The sequence below is a fragment of the Bombus huntii genome, chromosome 3, assembly GCF_024542735.1.
Source record: "Bombus huntii isolate Logan2020A chromosome 3, iyBomHunt1.1, whole genome shotgun sequence".
Classification (NCBI taxonomy): Eukaryota; Metazoa; Arthropoda; class Insecta; order Hymenoptera; family Apidae; genus Bombus; species Bombus huntii.
The window spans coordinates 16099870-16122427 of NC_066240.1; the positions used below are offsets into that span (position 1 = coordinate 16099870).

At 34.9% G+C, this 22558-nt stretch overlaps 1 protein-coding gene across 3 annotated transcripts in view; it reads left to right on the forward strand.

Moving 5' to 3' along the window:
* Nucleotides 1-22558, forward strand: part of LOC126863966 (collagen alpha-1(XVIII) chain) — a 344993-nt gene that overhangs the window by 187154 nt on the left and 135281 nt on the right. The gene's annotated exons all lie outside the window — the stretch shown is intronic.

The following is a 22558-nucleotide window of genomic DNA, read 5'->3' on the forward strand; positions in this document are numbered from 1 at the left end:
CGAAAAGAAGATGGTTACTCTTAAAACTTACGTAAGAAACAAGCTTGACAAATAATCTAAATTACATTTACTTAAAGAGATGAACGTTTCCATAGACCCCAACCAAATTTATTATTTTCAGTGATGTCCACGTATTACGAGGTTCATACGTGATACTCGAGCGATCCATCGCTGTGCGTTGTTAATCTTTTTCGCTTAAAAATTCCGGAAATTTGTATCTTGATTCCTAATCCGATCTCTGCCGCTTTAGCCTGATGCAAGGCGATTCGCGCAATTCGACCATGTACAATCCAGTTAAAATTGCATCACCTACGTAATCGTTAATGCGTTCCTTCATGGTCTTGTTACGCTCGCAGACGTTACAACGAAGTTAAGGATTTTCGACAACAAGAACAAAGTTTTATGACATTCTCCGGACGAATCGGGCCAAAGCGAATACTTTTTGTAATTTTTTACCGCAGTTTAAGCAGGTATTTTTAAATCCCGAATTCCTATCTTGATGTTATATATATACACTTAGTTTCATTTCTTACTTCTATCTTTTTACTTTTAATATTTTAAATTAATGAATTTTTTAACAAACATAGTCTGTCGTATTTTCTTAATTTTTTTGACGCGTAGATTAAAACTAATTGATAGTCGTAGCATTAATGATCGCAATAGCGATTTTTAATAAATGAAAGACGCGTAAATAAATAATCCTCATAAATAATCCACCGCAGGATCGATCCGTCTAATGTGAATAAAGAACGGGCTGGCTCAACGTAGACGTAGTAATTCGAAAAATTAATCAAGAGTCGATCGATCGAGTAAACTTGGAAGTTGGTTCTATACCGGCGAACGTCTCGCGGCGGCGCTTACAAATGGCCGTCGGCCATCGGCATTCGAATACATAAAACACCGAGAGGTTGCCAGCAGTATTATTTATCACTATGGGGCACGTTGGAATTCCAACCACGGCTCCATCCAGGGAATACCGATATTTCTATGAAACGAAGGAAAATCAGGAAAACGCGGGAAAATTCGTTCTCGAACGCGGTGGAAACGTCCGCGTGTCTACGAGACTCGCGACACATTCCACGTCCGCGTAAATCTCCGTGGTGGTTACACGAGACACGGCTCGTAAGATTCGCTCATGCATATTAATAATTTTCGATGTAAACTACGAACGACGCCTGGCAACTTTGTAATCGCATCACGGCGAAGACCACCGGTAGGGTAATACCGTTGTCGCGAAACAGCATTATTTTTCGATCAGCACGCGAACTGCGACCTGATCCTTCACGCTCATGGACCACGTTCCCGGAAGCTTCTCCACGCGAAACGTAGACTCGTGCCGAGTCGAGCAACGAATATTGGAAATTAGTTTTGATGGAAGGGTGCAGAAAGTGGCTTAGAGTTACGTCCAAGATGCGCTTTGGTTCGCACCGTTTTTATGGTGAGTTGGATATTGTATGTAATGCACTTTTATATATATGCTATCTATGCGATGAATTGGATCGTAGAGTTAACGAAGTTACGATAAATACCAAAGAAGAATCTCAGTTGTATGAAAAAAGAGTACACAGTAAGAGATAAATTAGTATCGAGTATTGGTAAAGATTTCTGATTGATTTCCAACACGCCAATCTTGCGTAACTCGTCTATCGAGTGAATTGTTTATTTTAATACGAGGGTTGTGCGAGTATAGAGTAAATTTTGCAATTTTTCTCAAGTTCTGTGATATCGAAATTCGCTCTTCTTTGGTTTTCTTCTTAACGTAATTAGAATCGATCGTTCGAAATTAACGTTGATTTCTAACAAGTAAAAGTTGATTTTATGAAAAATAAAGTAGCACAGAGTTTCGATAGAGATGATTAAATAAAGAATAAGCTTTATATTTGTTCCATGGTTGGGGACTTGTTATTTTTTTTTTTTTTTTTTTTTTTTAACTAAAATCAAAGTTACGAAGTTAAATTTATAGATACGTAGTATTCAGTGCATGTAATTACTTTTGCATAGTAAACAGATCTTTCAATATTTAAACACAAATCCTCTTTCAAAACATCGATTAAATCGAAAAAATCGAATAAACATAAGCCGATAACCCAAAGCAGTACTTTCATATATTTTGAATAAATGTTTTATCTGCAAATAAGTAGAAACGTAAATATTTTTTATTTTTTTTTGTTTATCACATAGGATACATTTTCGTTTACATAGTTTTCATGTTATTCCAATTTTTACAATTTCATATTTCTTTTACGCTGATATTTGAAGAACGCTAAGTGATACGGTCTATCCTTTGTACATGCGATACTTTTACTATAATTATACTAAATTTCATATAATCCTTTATTGTATAATCTTTAGTCACAAGTAAAGATATTATATAAAATATGGCTTTATTGTTGTATATATTACTATAAAATATTATGAAAGAAAGTTGTGTTATTTTAACGTTGAAAGTACCAATGTTAATTTAAAGCATTAATTAAAATCCGATTCACATTTTGACTATTCATATGAATTCGTAGACGCATATTAATAGTACGAGCAAAAGACATTAATCGCAATGTTGAAAAGACGGTATAACGAACGATCCTGCACCCTTGTATCGCACGAATAAATTTTCCATGATTTATTTCGATTAATTCTCAGCGAAATTACGCGTCTCTGCGTTAACTTGCGTCCGCGTTTCGTGCTTTCTTTCCAGCCGCAGTTATTACAACTATCTTGATTAACGTCATTCACGTGATATTTCTCAATTTTTATGCTTAACGAGGAACACAATGGGTTGTCAGGACGTATGTTTGCTTTTATAACTTTTACGTATGGGAATACGTGTGACGTCCATGATTGATGACAGAACCGAATCGATGAAAGTTAAAAGGAGTCAAGAACCTTTACTCGGACTACCGTGCTTTTTTGTGATACACTGTCGGTTTACTGGAAGAATGCGTGGTCTTTGCAATAATTAATTCAAACAGATTCATTCTGCAAAATTTATCTCAAAGGAATTTCCAAAAAATACGTGTAATTTCACAAAAGCACGCAACAGATGGTAAATTATATTTTAAATATCATACGTTCAGCTAACTCTTTTTAAAATATCCAACGCTATTCGACGTTGTATTTATAAATGGAAAAATGAACTTCTACGTAAAAGGTTCTTCGACATCGTTTCAGTTTACGGTTTAACTTGCAGCTTCGCTAACGTAACACAGAGAACTACAGTTAGCAATTAAGAAACCATCATTGCCGTTTAAATTAATTTGTCCTAAGAAGTTGTAGAATAAGTCGACGAGAGCACAAATAACATTAATTTGAAAGTAAGCCCCGATATTCGAAAGTAAGAGAACCAATGTCTGCAGAAGCAATTATGGGGGAGGAAATTAAATGAGCTAAACTTCGTTACCACGGTCGTCGCTGCTTTGTAACAAGTTAATGAATCGCAGTCGCCATTTCTTGTAAGCCGAGATTCAGTGTCGACATCATTGAGCGAATTCCACAATTATTTTCAAACAGAATCGAATCACTTCCCACGAAGAATTTCTTTGAAGTAGAACGACCTAATTTTTTTAAATTATCGAAAAACATTTATTCACGATATGTTTATAAATACTCTACAATCTGGAACACGATAATAGGTACTTATATAATGTTATAGAAAAATAATAATAACGGAATTGTTTCCATGCCGTAAATAGATTTAATATCCAATATTTACTATATAATATCGCATTATACACATTACGTTACTTATTACGTTATTTACGTTATTACAAATTTATTACATAATATATCTATATTATAGTATCATAAAATTTGCAAGGTTTACTTATAGATATTTACCGAAGCTTTTTACATCGATCACTTCTATTCTCGAAAATTTAATTCCATTTGATCAAAATTTGCTCGATTGATATTTTTTCTCTTCCTTCTTTCTTTTCTTTTCTGTTTTCTTTTTTTCTTTTTTTGCTTTTTTATCCCGTCAGGTATATAAAATATTATATAAAGTTAGAGAAACTCAAATGAATGGATATTAATGATTTCTCAGATTTATTCGAAAATATAACCGCAACGTCGGGGCAATTTACGAAATAAATGCGAGCTCAAAATTGCTCCGTGATCAAAATGAGTTCAATTAAACAAGAGATTTAAATCTTCCTCCCTCAGCGATTTCCTATTTCAATTACCTCATTCCCAACAATGTGTGCGTTGCACGTACAATGATAGATTTAATTTTTTGACGCAATGCGCTAATTATAATGTTCATTTATGTCCGATATTGCATCGAGGTGCAATATAGAATCGTTGCGACCGTTTTCCGATTGTAATTAGACAACTATACCGTCGATGGAAAATCACTGGTGAGAAAAAATGAAATACCGTTTTTTCTCGTCCAACGGTAATTTCTTCCTTTTAATCTTTAACGAGATAAAGGATTTAACAATTGAATTTATTTTCTGTGGGAAAGAAGTACATTGATTTTCAATTTATCGAACAAGCTACACGCCCATTGCCTGTTAAACGAGTGTTAAAAATCGAACTTTCTTAAATTTGCATCTTGTCGATTAATAATTCTCTTACGTCGTCGTTTATCGGCTTATTGACTCTCTCGTTGTTCGAACTTCCTTGTAAAAGAAAAATCTTTTACAATTTTTAGAAAATGAGGAATGAGCAGAATAATTTAACGGCATGAAATACATCCTATTTGACATTTAAGAATTAAAAAATTGTTCCGTTATACGTAACGAAGATCGAATCCACAAAGAACGAGTTAATTTTCCTACATCTTTTTAAACGTTTCCGATCAAAATAAGATTTTCCTCGTGTCTGAGAAACGTAAGGAAGGATTATTATTAATACGTATAATTTCTCGTTTCAATGTTATATTAAGGATTTTTTTAAGACGTTAAAATTCCTTCTTTCGCTTGAAACCAAACGAGAATGAAAAACGAGAAGAATAGAATTTCTTCAAATTGGCTCACTGCCGAGTGATTTTCATCAAATTTTATGACACCGAATACGCGTTTGATTTTCTATATTTCAATTCTATGGTACGCTGTGATATCGCCAGGAAACAAAAAGAAACGACTAGAAATAGGGATGGAGATGGAGATACGATAAAGAGCAGTAAATAAAATGTACAGTGGGTCATGAAGTGCACGGTCGTCGAGACTGAGCCGCGTTTTCCTTTTGTATACCTTCTCCGCGGTATCTTCCCATCAAATTTCCTGCGGAGAATGCGGCACAATCGTCTCGAAGGGTTCGCTCGCGTGATAAATGCTCGCGCATGCTTCAGAAATATTTCCTGGATCTGAAATTCCCGCCGTATCGAGGCGAACTTACCCAAGTGCCTAGCTTAATGATACGTTACGAAATTTATGTTAAATGTTTACGAGTAGCTTTGTGCTTTGCGCGGAAAACGAAGGTGTACGAGTATCGATACGAGCATAACCGTATTTGACTCACAAATGATATCGTTGCGTCGTAGCCGCCGTGAGTGACTACAAAAGCTTAGCTTACATTACTTAACATTTAACTACAGACCACCTATCAGAAAAGTCTGAATTTTAATTTTACAAGCTATAATCTGGTAAAAAGAACTTCGCGAATTGCAGCATTTCGAACAAATTCATTTTGAAGAGTTTTATCAATCGGAAGATTCTCGCAACAGAAAAGAGTAAATTGGAGCAAGTAGTATTTCATTAACTCAAAATATACTCGTTTGATATTATTTGCATTGTATCACGTTACGGTTTCCAATCTAAGCTTCCAAAGGTTTTCATGGAAACAGTGACAAATTCCTTGTTCAATGCTGCGATATTCTCTTAAAGAATAAAATGTATCGACATATGAAAATATACACAAGAAATCAAAGTAAAAAGCGAATACATATAGGGAGAAATTTTTTCTCGCATAATACGCGAGGGATATTTTATAGAATTTTCTTTTATACCCGAAATTCCATCCATATTTTGTGTCATTTATTTCGTTCCGTCGATCTTAGCATGGAAAACACGAAGTGAGTGAGATAGACAGAAAGATTCATCAGTTGATTCATTGATACCAGTATATTTCCAGCATAAAATATTATCGCTTCTGTTTTGAGAGATAAGCCTCAAACGACATTTTTCTACAGAAACTTTTCACATCGTTTTGACGTCTATAAATATTCTCCTACCTCACACGTTTTATAACAATCTACTATATATCTCTATATTTACTACAAACTTCGCCTCACATTTTCATACGCATAATCCCGACACGTATCAATCATAAAGTTTCGTCATTGTCATCTTAACGCCAGAATACTCGTGAAAAAAGGAACTAAAAAAAGAAAGTTTAAAAATCGCTGAGTACGAAAAAGAGAAAAATTTCATATACCACAGAAACAGGTATAAAAAAAATATATCCGTACGCAAAACGTCAAGAGTGACGTATTACTCATAATAAAAGCAGGATAATAAATCTTTTTGCCTTCATCTTATTCCTATGGCGGCTAATGCGTCATTGGTAAATGTAGAACACGATCGGGAGAAATTGTCCTCGACAAAAATTCCACGGAAAGGTTGGAACAGGATAATGCAAATCGTTTTAGCGAACGTACGGATAGCAAGATGATATGTCCCCGTTTTACGAGCGCGACCCCTCTTCAGAACGGTTTTCTCGTCTTGTCAGGAATCGGTGGAATTTTCGTTCGATGCAACCCTGCGGCTTTCCTTGTTCGAGTTGCTAGTTTGGCTGACCCAGATAAATGTTTGCTACGCTGACCCTTTTGGTTTCCCTCGCCTCTGGAATCCGTGGTTTGCGCGCAATGTGCAAAGAATTTTCAGTTTCATCGACAACCGGCCGTAGAATTCGGCGCCAACAGTAATTGGAAATGGACTTTCGATTATCGAGTGTCGATGGTTATTTGAATTATTCTGATTTATGTAGCGCAGGTTGGTGTATCGAAGCTTTGAAAGACAGACGGTTCGCGAATGTAAAGGACCAAGGATAAATAGAGAAATTTCAAAAGGTTTCTGATGAAAATTTTTAATATCGAATTCTTGTTGTGGCATGTTTTCGTGATCGATGGAACTTTGATTTTGGGGACGATGGTTTTTGGATAGATCGATATCGTTTCAATCGTTGTATTAGATAAAATGTTAAAATGATAAAAATAAGTAATTGAAATTAAAAAAAAAGGAAATCCTATAAAATGAGATTGGGATGATTGTGAAATATTCAGAGTTATTTATGGCCGTGCTTAATTATCAGCGCCAATTGTAACAAATATTCACCCACATTGTTCGAAATAAATAATCCTATTTGCCGCAAACTCTTCAAACAGGATAACAAATTTATATCGTTATTATGATAAATCGTTATTCGTTTGGGAAGGTTGACTTCGTTGGGCGCTTAAATTATAGAAACAAATGTAAAATACATTATTCATAGGTCTTCTGTACGCAGCGTGAAATGAATTGTTTATTACTTAATATACAATTAATCGATATTAAAACTCAATAATTTTATGAAAATCTGCACGTTGAAGATGTAATAGCCATATGAAACGGAACTTTTATTAAAATTGTAGGTTATCGTCGTAAATAATAAAAAAGGAAATATAAAACCGATAGATGCGTGCAAGGAATATAAACGAATACATATGTTTCAACGCTATAATTCGATTTTATTATCCAATTCGATCTACAATTTTTATTGCTCCTCCTATTTTTTTTTTTAACCTTGTAATCCCATTATATTTCTCAATATTTATTTATATATTTTTCAGTATGCAATGAAATTATTGTTTTCATTTTGCTGTTTCCACACTTTACGCGAATTTTCTTAGAAATTCTCATGTCGCGCATCTATCGACTGCAACGATATCGGAATCAAATCATTTATTTCGATATTAAGCGTTGGACATTGTGATGAAATTTATATTTCTAATTCTCAGCTGTGCATACTTGAAATTCTTACTCGTGTAAGAGAAACGGATAATTAATTACATATTAACATTTTTGCACATTTTCGTCTATACTGTCTTTTTATAAAAATAAATCTACGATTCAATCGAACTCTTAAGTAAAGTCAAATTTAAACATTCCAAGCTATTCAAGTGACATTTAACCTCATTAGTCGAGTCTCAGGAATCGATAATTTCGCTCGTTACCAAAATTGATCCTTTCGTTTAACGCGTTCCATATTACGGAGGACCTTTAGCAGCACGACAAAAAGCTATTTAATTCAAAAGAACCGGTATGTAGACCAAATTCTTCATAGCTTGGATTTCTCTCTCAGATAATCCAGCACTTTTATTGAAATTTTGAAAAATTACATTTTCAAACAATTTTATAGCAACGATAAAATCCTACCATATCGTATCATAAAACTAAAGATGCATAGAAAATCGTGAATTCTACGAATGTTTATATTAAACGAATATTGAGTATGTTTATTTTCCTGGATTAAATAATACGCCGATACTTTACGTAGCTTCACTTTATAAGATAATTTTAAACTTGCAGTTGCAAACCTTACGTAGTAATCGCTTGTAGGAGACTTCGTCGTCCGCTACGCCATGCTAAATAACTTTCGGAGCCATAATACTTGTCCTACCTTGCTAATCATCGTTGTCGACGTTCTTGCATCCTTCATTGACCTCCTTTCGCTCCTCCTTTTTCCATCGTTTCTTTTCTCTCTAGTCGTCGCTCGTTTTGTTGCTGGTGGTAGGGGCTGGTTGCAAGTTTTATTGGCCACCGTTGACGCGGTCGGGACGAAAAAGCATTTTCAGCGGTAATCTGCTTTCGGTCGGGCGTACAGGTAGACCAAGAAAGCTTCGAGTAATGCTGGCTCCGCCAGAAATCCGGAATAGGTAATCTAAATCGCTTTAGGGGGAATGCGACGGACAGCCCGATAAAATATACCCCGATCTTTGCTTCTTTCCCCTGATTTAACCTGTGCTTGGCGAGCACCACGTTACCGGCATATTCCCCCTTTTCGAAGGAATTGCGAAATTCAGCATGAAATGGAAGAGCAGCTTTGTTGCCTTTAGTTGTATCGAGATCCGTAACGATTTTGATGTATAGTTAACCGGCTGGCCCTGTTTGCCACCCATTCGTTGTCACTCGTTATCAGGCTGATATGTTCATTGGAAATACCTTGCGAAACTTAGAGAGTGGTGCTTTGGAACTGTGTGAGATTCTGAGGATTTTTATACAATTTATTATTACTCATTCGATGATAGGAGTTGCTTGGTGAAACAGGCTATGGATTTCTATTGTAATAGTACAGTAGTACAATATTTTCTTTCTTCTTTTCCTTTTTCCTTCTTTTGTCTTTTTTTTTTTTTTAAGATTGTTTGCATCGGTCATAACTTTAACTTTATTTACGGTAATCTTTCTCAGTCGCCCAACGAAGCTTTTTTCATCAGATTCTACTTCATTGGTGCGCGTATAAAAACGTGCATATGCATAAATGTCCGCAGTGTATGTATTTATAAAGTTTAACGCAGTGTATATTTTAATACAATGGAACGTGGTGCACGTATTAAATGTGAACAATGTGGCATGTTATTTTATTATATATATATATTTATATATCGTTATATTAAAGTAGATTGCTACTGTATTATGCATAATGTAACTGTTAATTTTGTGAAGTTATTATGAAACTGCAATGGTGGTATTATTATTGCCATTGCAAACTCTTAGATATTTTTATTTTCGAAAAGTTATGTTATCAACGATGGTTGTTGCTAAAATTGCCACGAACGAGACTTTTTTTTAATAGAAACCTTATGCAAATAGGATTCTGTTATGGTGGTTATATGGAAAAGTTTAGTGAATTTTAATATAATGTATTGAATGCACTGTGGTAACGCAGCTACTTTCTGCATTCCAATATTTTTTCTACTCGGGTCTGGGTGGCTTTAATATTTGTTTTCCACTTTCCATTCGTCCCTTACACACACTCGCTAAATATTTAACCCCTAAAATTTTCAAATGACGCTATTGCCGAGTAATATTCCTTTAACATACATATTTCATCAGTGTACTACTTTCGTGGTAAATTTTATGGTGCATTCATTTTTTTAGACAACACATAATCACCATTTATTATACAAAGAAATTCGTACTTCGTACGTTTTGATGAATATTTATTATCCTTTAACAAGAAAGGAACGCAACAAATACGTACGATATATATAGAGAATTTAGTGGAATTTATAGATTCGAAGAATACGTGGTACTTTCTTTTTCAATTGGCGATCTTCCAATGTTTTCTTTTTTTATTTAATTGTTTACATTTACAATTTGTCCAGTTTGGACATTTGGTAGAATTTTTTAGCTATTAGATTATCATGTGGGTGGCTACCCCATCTTCGTGTTTGTTAGGTTGTGCCCTTTGTGAGGTCTGCTGAGTGTTTCCTTTTCAGTTTTCTATCCATGTTTGAGGTGTTGATCGTTTCCACAGCTTGCCGGTTTGGATGTGTTCCTATTCTTTCTTTATATTTTCCTGCGTGTCTGCTAATTTCCTCTTTGACCGTTGGTATTCCCAGGTCCTTCCGTATATCCTCGTTTCTAACCATGGGGCGTTTACTATTGTTCTAAGAATTTTAGCTTGTACTGTCTCTATTTTGTTCATATGGCTCATTGCTGCTGTGGTATCCAGATTGGTCTTCTTCCAATGTGAAAACAATTTTCTACTTCGAAGATTGCAATTGTATTTTTTAGAATATCTCGAAAACTGGAAGTCGTATGGGTTGAAAGAGAAATATTCTTTCAAACGAATTAGCTGTAGGCGTTTTCGATTTGAAAATTGAATCATAGAAAAATTTCAGAAGAAATTCATAGAGTAGATGACGTATTAAAAATTTGAATGTTTTTTACTTACTATAAAAACTGTAACAGTTTCTTTAAAAACATTGATTCAGGTTTGCTGTCTTATTGGGAAGCTTTCGTGATCTCAGTTAGTGAAGTTAGTTCAATTAAGAAAATTTAAATGAACAGCATCGGATCCAGTTGAATTAAAATTTACAGAGACGTGACTGAATTCGAAATACAAATCGTGCTTCTGGATACAGTCAGAAAAATCCATTTCCGGATCTGTATCGCTCGGTCGTAGATCTGGCAACTTTCGCACGATTTTATACGTTAGGAAGAGATTAAAAGCTAGGAAGAAACGCGAAGTAAGAGGTCGATACTTTCCAAAGGATGGTAGCTATCGATATTAAATAATTAAAAAAAGTTAATGCAGTCGAAACGTATAGCTTTTTTTCTCGTCATGATCTAATAACTTCGCTGATATAATCCTTGCTCTAAATAAAAATCTCTAGCTAATAACGGATACTTTATGAAATGCTTTGAGATGAAACTGCACAGAAACAGGTAATTGTGACGGACTTTTAATCTTAAACTGCTAACCAAAATTAATTGATTAATTTCAATTTCGTTACATCTACAGGAGGTGAGTTATGTAACTGACACAGAGTACATGCAAGTTTCATATTTCCGTAGTCAATCGTTTTTGTAAATATCTCGTTATATCATTTTTATAATCTCATACAAATTGAGCGTTTTAAATGTCTTAAATACATATAGAAGTGTTCAAGCGAAATATAACATTAAAAGAAAAGGATCGCTCTATTTGGAAAGAGAGGCCAGCTACGTTAGGCCCGAGTAGATTGGAGATAAATATTCACAAATTTATCGTTTTCTCTACAACGTACAATTTGTAGAAATTATTGTATCTTCTGGTAAAATGTATCATAATCGTAAAATAAATTTACATCTGCGTTTCAAAGCAACCTGTACCACGCGATAAAGATACATTACGATAAGTTCCCAGCATTTCGCTGGATCTCGAACCTACTGTTGGGTAACAATATCCAAAAACAGAGAAAATATCTGGCAATAGCTTTCGCTTAAAGACGACATTTCAATATTGGTAAATTCAATGTTAGTATCGGCGTATGAATAAATTTTCCTTGAGATCTCAAAAGCTGATTCTATCTCTCTCTTATTCCATGTTAGCCATTAAACGAGTAAAAATTTTCCCGAACATTTTCGTTCCATCTCATTTCTATACGAGATATTGCCTCGAGTACGATCGCTTCAAAGAACGTCTTTTAGCGCACGACACGGCGTATCGGGAATAAGTTAGTTGGAATCGTTTCTCGAATCTAATATGCAGTGCCCGATAACGCATACAATATTCCTGGTTCGCTCGAGTGGAAAGCAAGACGTTCGGTTCTTCCTACCAGCGAACGTTAAAAATGTATTTGTTCACCTCCGATAAAGAGTTAATAATTCAACTCATGAAAACTTGAAATTCCTTTCCTTCTTCTAATTCGATTCGACGTTTATTTAGAGCTCTTTACAGGTATGATTTTTAATTAAACGCCTCGAGTTCCTACGTTTTCGTATTCGTTTGCTCGTTGTTGTTTCCTAGATTTTTGCAAAATTTCATATCCTTGCGTTCTATTATTTACTTATAATATCATTTATCATATCTACTACCAGATAAATTTGCTATTTAAAAATACCAAAGGTTTAGAAATGTCAAAAGTTTCAATATTTATCTAAAAACGTCATTGTAATTAAAATCAATATCAGAAGCGATAATACGACCTATCTCATAGTTTAAAGATCAAAAAATCTGAAAATAAGGAGTTTATCAAGCAATAAAACCGTTCTATATGATTTGGAAATTCCAAGCACCAGATTCATTAACATCGATTTAATCGGTTTATAATATATCATTGTACGTAGCTATGGTAATTCTGAGGAACAACATTATTCCTATTAACGAAGTATTCTTCGTTTCGTAATTAGTACATCTTGCCAAAACTGTGGTCCACTTTGTATCACTGTACACCGTACAACTTTCTCATGAAAGTGAGTCGACCTTCTTGGTTGTTGATTCCTCGAGAGAGAGAAAAAAAAGAAAGAATATTCCTGAATTTCGTTTAGAGAGGGAGCAGGTGTTTCGCAACTACAATAGCCATTCCACTTATCGCAACTATTCGCAGTCTAATATTTGATGCGGCGTTGGTTCGATGGTAAAATCGAGGCTGCGTCCCATGGGGGGATCGACGGTTTCGTGGCGCACACCATGCTTCACAGAATCTTACTTGGAGCTGTGAAACGCGCCGGTGCTAGTCGTTGGATTTCACGGACGACTCTCGACGGAATGACGCGTCGTTCTGAAAGGTATTTCGACAGGAACGAATGGTTATGCGGCCCACATACGGCTATTCAATTTCAAACGGTTTTTCTCTCTTCGACTCGGCCTCCGCCAGCTGACCGAATTCGGATTTTTCTGTTTCGCGAGAACTTCAGGCGAAAGAGTGGAGCAGCGTGTGTGTAGTCGTTAGTCTGCCGCGAATGAAGCTAATTTTCTATATTTCCTCGCCTCGTTTTTTTCGAGTAAATTTTTGACAGATTTTCGAAATTTTATAAGGACGGATTGTTAAGTGGAGGTGAGCATTTAAAAAAAAATTGCGACACACCATTTCGAAATATTTGAGAACAGTGTAGCTTTATATTTCTCCTTTTGGTGCTGTTTTTACTTTTCTTCGTTCGATTTAAAATATTTAGTTGTTACAATTTGGTATAGAATCGACATATCACAGCAATAGCTATTGTCTACTTCAGATTTAATACATTTTTTAATTTAACCACTATGGAAAACAGGATTAGGTCGGAAAGTTTATATTATTTAATCTAGATATATCTGAATTTTATCTTCCTTTTTACATGATCTTGAAATAGTTTCGCTTTCTTACTCGAGATTGTAATTAATTTAATTTTTTAATTTAACCACTATGAAAAACAGGATTAGGTCGGAAAGTTTATATTATTTAATCTAGATATATCTGAATTTTATCTTCCTTTTTACATGATCTTGAAATAGTTTCGCTTTCTTATTTGAGATTGTAATTATAATTTCAATAAAAATTCATAAAAAATCTTCTTTTTTTCATGAAGAAGAAAATGTTTATGTCAAAAACTGCGTAAACTGTGCAACATATATAAAGTGTACATTTCGAAAGAAAGAACAAACTTCAACGATATAATTCACTGTGCTAAAGCACTTAATACGTTGTCCGTCGCAAGTAAAAAATGTTGATGATAACGATGATAACGAGGGACGACCCTAATTGCGTGAAATACGATCGAAATCCGGTAAATCAGTTCAGTGAGGTAAAAACGGAGGAGAAGGACAGAGGAGTGGGTATGTTCGTACAAGTGGGGCGATAAAATGAGAAATCGAAGCAGCCGCGTTTTCGCACGTATCGATCGAACTGGAAAAATTGGAACTTGAAAATGCTTCCAGATTATCGTGTTTGTATAACTGTTCTTTGTCGTTCGACCACCGAACGAGAGTACCACTGTGCACGACGATTTAAATTTATTCTCCAGAATAATCGAACTGTACGATTTTCATCAATTAGTTTCAAGCCCCGCTCCAGAGTAGAAAATCGTTTTTCGCGTAATTCAGATGGTTTCTTTCTAGTTTGTTTCGGAATCTACCACGTTTTATAGTCTTGTGACGAGAGGAAGAGAGCAAAGATAATTTGTTGCCATGAAACTGTTTGTTCTGTATGTAGGTAATCCGATAGTACTTGTCTGGACTTACTTTGGAACCAGTTAAAAGTTGAAAATGAAATTAACTGCACAGGAAGTTAATGTAATCTGCTTAATTAAAAGGAAGCTATATACTTGCATTCTAATCCGTTGAATCATATTTTGATCGACATTATTTTTCACAAAGCTATATGTCGAGAATTGTGAATCTTAATCGCAGAAATAAAAGTAAGAGAACACTAAGATTACACTTAGAATTTATATTAAAATATTTTTAGATTTATTTAATAAACGATTTGCAGGATCTTCGTCGATATACATTTGCACGCGTCTCAGCACTCTTTTTGTCTTGCCATCTTCTATACCGTACCGCCAACGGAACAGTTGCATTCATTTGTTTTTCGGGACGCTGTGCACACACATACTTCCATACACTCATACTCGCATACGTGTGTCACTACTACGCGGCTAATCTAGTCTAGCACACGAAATTATACATATCTCAATATTATAAACACTGGAAATTGTATTAAAAATTCAAACATATATAATTCTATAAAATCAAAACTTTGAGAATTCGAATTTTTCCACGTATTTCAACTTTTAGAAGTATCACCCCTTTAGTTTCATAATTAAATAATTTAATTCTCCGCCACGATACCTTTTCAAGACTTGGAAAAATATACCGAATTTTTATAACAAATAAACGTAGAACACATATTGTTTTATGCAAACAGTAGACTGACTTATACCATTCGAATTCTTAGCCCCTTCATATTATAGAAATTTCTAGTGATTCTTAATAATTTCTAACAACATGTAAATTATTCTATTCTCGTTTTTCATTGCTTGATCTTTAACGCATGAACTATATTTAATTTTAAAGAAGTTTCAAAGAATCAAACTCTGGAGTACAAGCAAGGAGAGTGCTTCTTTTCATCGTATTATTAAAATTTCATTTCCTCTTCGACGTGTCATCTCCATCATTGAATAACTCTTTTATTTAGCAGATGTTAAAGGTCGTTTGAATCTGTGAATTTAAAGCTCTGGCGTGAAATTACACGTGTGACGCAAACGCGACTGCTGGAATAATCCCTTCCGTCTAGCCTCCGGCTTCGGTACTTCCGGTTCGGAATCCGTAATCGCAATGCAAAGCGTTTTTCGTGCTGCGAACTCGACTTTGAAGCATCAACGCTTTGCTGCAACATTTACGCTTCCGAAGATACGGCTTTAACAACGATGTAAGATACGCTCTCGACGTAAAAGCAACCGGGTGGAAGAAACATTATTTATTTGCAGATAGCTAGAAATGATCTCGGACAAGTGCTTCCTTACGTTACTACCGGCAATCTTCGTTACGAATTAAGTACGTTTAATACAAATTTTAAGGAGACGTTGTATTCAGGATGGTATGGTTTAATTAATCTTGAAGTATTTAGCAAGGTAAAGGAGTTTGATAAAAATTTGATAAAAACGGCCATCTATTCTTGCAAATATCTTTGTTCAACTATAAAAATCAATATTACATTTTCAACGTATCTTTTATTCGCAATAATGTGTTCGGTTGATTGAAAAATTTTGCATTTTCTTTCTATGCTAATGTATATATCAAATCTTTTTTAATATTTTTGAAAGGAAGAAATTAATTGTTTTATTGAAATTTCTATTAAGTAATCTTTAATACAGCATTCATTATTACTTGCTATTAACTTCCATTAGTCTTTGTGACTTACGTTTTAGATAAAAGATAAATAAATAAATGCTGCATTATTGGAGATTCTTACGTAGTGAATATTTAACTCATTCGTATTAACCAAATATTTTAATTGACGAAATTAGACAATGATCGGATATTGCAGATGTATCGCTGGACAGATATCCTCGGATATCCTTAACTTTTTTCAAAGTTTTCTATCTGCTTATTAAAATTGTTTCGTGTTTGCGATATAATGAGACGGATTATTCGAAGAAAAGAAAAATATCACATAGATAGAAAGTTTTACTCTACGATAGTAGAACTGCAAGAAATAATAGAAACGAGGATTTTCCACCGTCCTGCCTTCGAGAATCAATTTTCTCGTTATGTCGTTTCCGGATTCGTCGAGCTCTGAAAGACGGCACCGTAATTCACGTCCAAGCGTGAAATCGTCAACGACAAGAAGGGCCACGCAAAGGTATCCAAGGCGAGGTTCCCGATAACAAGGCGAGTTTCTGTACCGCTGTGAAGCAGCTGGCGCAACTGCAGTGCTGCAGTTTAGTTTCGCATAGGTTAGCTCGCGTCAGCGATTGCAAGAAGCAATTTGCGGCCACGTATCTCTTACTCCTTGCCAATGAGAATCACCCGATATACCGTAATAAAGAGCCGTTCTCAGTTTGGAGACCAGTTGCTCTTACATTATGATATATAGAAAGACACACCTAACGATTAACATAGCTGAATCGATATTCTTACATCGGAAAGGAAAATAGAAATTGATACAATAAATATTTATCTATATTGGATAATGTAAATATAAAGCTAAGGAAATATTTACTTACTTTTTTTTATTAAAATGTGTATCAGTAAGGAAGAAAACTTTTGTTTCTCTGTTAATCTAATTAAGGGGGTATTCTAATCTAGAGGCATGAATTTCGGGCGACAAAATGGGAACAAAAGAGTATTATTTTTTTTTTTTAATATTCTGAATGATATACTCTGAGATAAAGAAATATTTACTTTTTTGTCTACTTCGATCAGTATATTAATGACATTATTGTTGTCTTATATATTCCAGCACTTGGTGAATAAATAGGAAAATAATATTGTAGTGGTGTAATTCAGTCACACATTATATTACAACTAACTCTCTCTCTCTCTCTCTCTCTCTCTCTGTTTTGTTTTCTTTTATATATTTAGCATTATATTTTTCACTAACATAAACTTGTCATATAGACTTATATGTCAGCGTTTGTATGCCAAGTTAACTGGCAGAGGACGAGAAAAGCTTGCTAAGCTGCAAAGCTTAACATGAACAATACTGACACGGGTCCTTCTCCCTGAAGCCTAAAACTTTAGGAATAACGATGTCTATGTCAAGCTGATGTTATTTCGTTAAAGAAATTTCGAAGAAAATGCTTTGAAGCTAAAATATTCAAATCTTTATTTTCGCTAATCTTTAACAATATTTTTTCATCCTTGCCATTTTTTTCTTTTTTAATTTTCCACCTTTGACACTAGAAATCTTGAAACTTTCTAATTTTCATTGCACAATGTTTTTCAATTTAATTTGTGCACATTTCTACTCTTGCTACTAATAGTTTAATGCGAAATATGTGACAAAGTTTGTCATTAGTTGATTTGAGTATCACGATTACTAGAACTCAACATGCTTTCAGAGCTATAAAATATTCAGATTATGCGTCGTAACATCCAAGAAGGGCCTGTAAATATTTTATTCCTACAAACAGTTTGATATCGGTTCGGTTCCTTTCCCCGCCATTCTCCTCCTCCCCCCCCCCCCCTCTCTCTGTCTCTTGATATTAATATTTGTCGCCCCCATTTTTTTTTTTTACATTAAACGCTAATTATTTCTTTTCCTTTTCGCGGTGCACCATTATGTACGAGCGAAAAAAAGACATCGCAACATAAATTCGTTCGTTAGAGTAATTATGTTTGCCCAGATTGTTACAAATTTTTGTTTGCCGTTGTTGCGCTTCCTGGTTACTAGATTTCATACTGTGTCCACGAAAACAAACGTAACCGTAGTCACCACTTCCTTTTTTTCGTACGTTAAAATAGTTGTAACGTATGTTCCAACGTAACGTAGCGATATTTCACATGCGAAATTCATTAAATTTATGCTTTAATCTTACGATAAGTACGCTTACATTTCTTGCGCAAATATCATTTTACACATTTCACTTATCGTTTTTTAAACGATTCAACAAACAATAATATGAGAATTTAATGTTTAATCTGGAAAGTACATGACTCGTAATTATGCCTGCTCGTTTATCAAAGCGTCGTATTAAAGTCATAACATCGCCATTTATTATTTTTATGTAACATTTCCATAACAATATTTCCAGTCATCGTTATTTCAAATATTTTTCGTCCGATACCTAAAAATGTTTATTTTGCGCGATGAAATTTACTATGCTCTAAAGATAAAGAAACTTTCCGTGTGTTATTTTCCCGTTATGTCATAATGTCAGTGAGTGAACATAAATATCCATTAAATTTTCACAAAAACTTCGCTACGAGATGTTCTGCAGTGTTCGAAGCAATATTAAATTAAATTATCCTCCATTTTCACAAATATGTATATCGATAGATACAATTGTTACTTCTTATAGTTTCGAGAAAATCAATGCTATGTGCAAAGAAATGTCCAAATACGCAAGGAGCAAGGAACAAAGTAAGAAGAAAGTAAGAAAGTTTTAGACTGTGCAAGTAGTATAAGTGCGCGATAGACTCGATAGTAGTGCCACTACGCTTATCCCTATATTTCAATATTTTTATTATTTTAATATTTAGTATTTTCTATGCATTCCATATTCCACTAATAACAAATAAATTCTCATATATCACCCTCCCTGAAAAAAAGAACAAAAATATTCACACTATTGACACAACAATATGGCGCAATAAATACTTGAAAACAATGAATTCTATTCGAACGGACAAAAATATTCGTATTATCTGCGGTTTAATGCAATAAATTCCCGAGAATCGTGAATATCATTCAAAAAGTCATTCTCCTCGTCATAGAAATCTCCCCATCATAAAAAAAAAACAACCAAAAAGAAAAAATTTCTAAAATGAGACGAAATCTTTCGTAAACTATCAGGAAGATTTACGTTCGACTCAAAACATGCGCGAGAGACTGGAATTTTTCAAAACCAAAAATAGACATCCTGCTTTGACAAAGTGGCAGGCACAGTAGGCCAAAAAGAGGTAGCATGGAAGAAACACGGAAGTGGAGGTGGAAAATAGTCCGATACGAGGGTAGCAAATTTCCGTATCAATTTGCTCGACGAAATTCTGATATAGGGATGTCCGCAGACACTGGCTGCCGCTCGTGAAATTTTTCCCACGAAGATCTGGCATATTGCGCCGCCACGAGGACACTCTAATACGGAATTGAAGCGGCCTGAAACAAGGTTGGCCAGCATCGAGCGCGCATCGCGACTGCATATTGCAAAACGGAAACGAGAATGCGCGCTGCGATTCCTCGCGACCTCGCCATTTCGTATGCCGTTGACATTCACCCGACCACGCTAACTTTCGCGTTAAGCTGACTACCGAGTTGGCGCTAAGTAGCTGCCCCGTTCGGGGAAGTTAGCTAGGAAAAGTGGATTGCTGTTGATGGCGGAGAAGAACGGGAGGAAGAGTCCCCCAACTTTCGCTATAAATCGTAGTTGGATTCTTCTTCTTCGCCTGTTCTACCGATGAATCTTTTAGCGAGAAGAATTTTGCGTTACAGCCGCGTGCTTTCTTCGATTTTTCAATAGACATCGACATTGAAATTTGTATGGCTAAAAACGTAACACGAGCTAAAAAATGTAACTGTATTATATGAACTTCATATTTTTATAACTTCGAACTACGTAACCTATCGCGTAATCTTTCCAAAGAATTTAATCACCCGCTCTTTTTCTTTGAAAACGAAACTCTTGTCATTGAGAACGATCGAATGGCTTTTTCAAACGTTCCCTTTATTCCTTTCTTAGATCGGTTCCTAAAGGTTATACGACTACATCCCTCGGCCAAAAGTTTCCGAGTACACCTTTTCTTCAAAAGGTAAAGTACCATCTCTTCGAAGATTCTTTGTAGTACTTCGCTTTTAAGTACGGATAACATCTTGATTCTTTTTCCGCGTTCTTGGATTTGACTCGTGCTTCTTCCTCGCCGAGGAGACAAGAAACTGATCGAACTTGACTTCGCACTAGCGGCTCGATTCGCGTTAAATTTGAACAAATTTTCGAAATTAACGAACCAGAAGCTTTGCCTTTCGCTTCGGAAAAACAATCGTTTTGGTTTTATCGCCACTTTCGATACCAAGATGTTTCGTGTAATATACCTACGTTGTATATTAAAAATAAGTTAAAGGCATTTATAATATTAGTTCGTATACTTTCATTAACCACCGTACATGTTCGTACCTAAAAGTACCATTATTTTGTACATTCATCGTAGTTTCTCCTTTCTAATCTCTAAACACTGCATAGTGCATATACCGTTCCCGCGTTAATTGGAATGAAGGTACGTAGACGCATTGTTGGGTACAGTGGCACGTAGTGGTTCGTGGACGAATTCAAAGCAGCTGGCTTAATCTGCCCGTAATTTTTGTTGTCCGTTGAGAACGGAAGAGCTATGAGGGGAAAAAGGAAACATTGGAAAGAAAAGTAGCGGCCGCGTACGAATTAACATACTTAATTAGAAAATGAGCCGGGCCGGCATTAGTGTTAATTTGGCCGACCAGCTGCCAAGTTGTCGCTAAGCAGCCGGTGCATTAAGAAAAGTTAGCCGAGTTCTAGATGGGTCGGCAACGAAGACGAACTTTCCTAATAAATTATTATTACGCGCTGCCAGCACTGTCTCGACGAAACGTGTCGGCCGCGTGCTCACTTCGTCTCGAACGATTCGGAAAAGTCTCGTTGAAATAGCAAGAAGAAGATTGACCCGTTATTTCTTTTTCATTCGCCTGCTTGTTTCGTACTTATTGCGTAATATGTTATACGCGGTTCGTGATAATGTTGTAATCGATAGTATGCTGTTATTTGAACGACGTCTATAAAGTTTTCTTTCTCAGAGTTTACATGTGACTATGTACATTGGCAACAAATTTCTCTATAGCGGTGACTTCTTTTACGCGCAATACGATAAAAGGCATATTTTGTATTTGTTATATTCGTTCGGTATCGACGAGAACTTTAAAGACTTTGTTTAAGGTGCTTTCATTCTTTGTACATTTGTCTAGCACCGAGATAAGCTTGGAAAATTGCGTTGAACATACTTTTTCTGTAGTCGTACAAATGCAGCATAGTATTCATAGTGATTCATGTCCTTACTTTACCAAAATAATTTCACGGGGTTATAGATATATTTTGTGATATTAATTGATGAGGGTCGTTTATATTTCGCAAAATTTACGCTAATCTGAAACGATGTATCTCGAGATGATATCGATGTTGAAACTTAAACGAAGGCACTTAAATTATATTGTATTTATACTTTGTTCAATTTATTGTTTGTTAAATCCATGGTAAAATGTTTACATGTCTTTAGTGATGTGTTGCAATGAGCTCGATCGAACGAATTCGCGACATTAAACCCATTACACGTCAAGAATTTACGCACGCTACATTTCTTTTCAAACAAATTTCCGATTAACAGTTTACATTATTGTACGGCTTTCACTAGATAAATCGTATCTAATAAAAAAACATTTGTACCGTTGAATTTATAAGAACGAGAACTATCCGTGAAATATCTTCAACTGAATCGAATAAAATTATTGTTAAAATAACCAAGAAATTTTTACACGAGATTTTAATTACTTTTTCAACCTATTATTATAAATACATTTTATTCGATATCGTTGATCGACGCATATAATTATAGAAACATCAAAAATGCCCAACAAGAACGTTTTAGACCGTGCAAGTAGTATAAGTACGTAATATGTTAGACATCAGTGCGATTTCGTTAATAATTCGTCTCAGTACAAAGAAGTTCATAAATAAATATTAGGAATATTAATGTTAAGATAGCCGTAGAATAAAAGAAAGCAAAATTATGAGATACGAAAAATGAGACATTAAAATAATAAATTTTAAATTAAAAACGAATCAAGCTACATATAAAGAGATTGCTTCTTATATCGTGGTAATAAAAATATTAAATTAGTTTGGTCTTTGATATTTCCAGTAGGAAACCAAGACGAACTAGTGTCTCTGACTCTCGAACTTCCTCACGCAGTTCTTATTTGAATCGACTTAAATGCGTT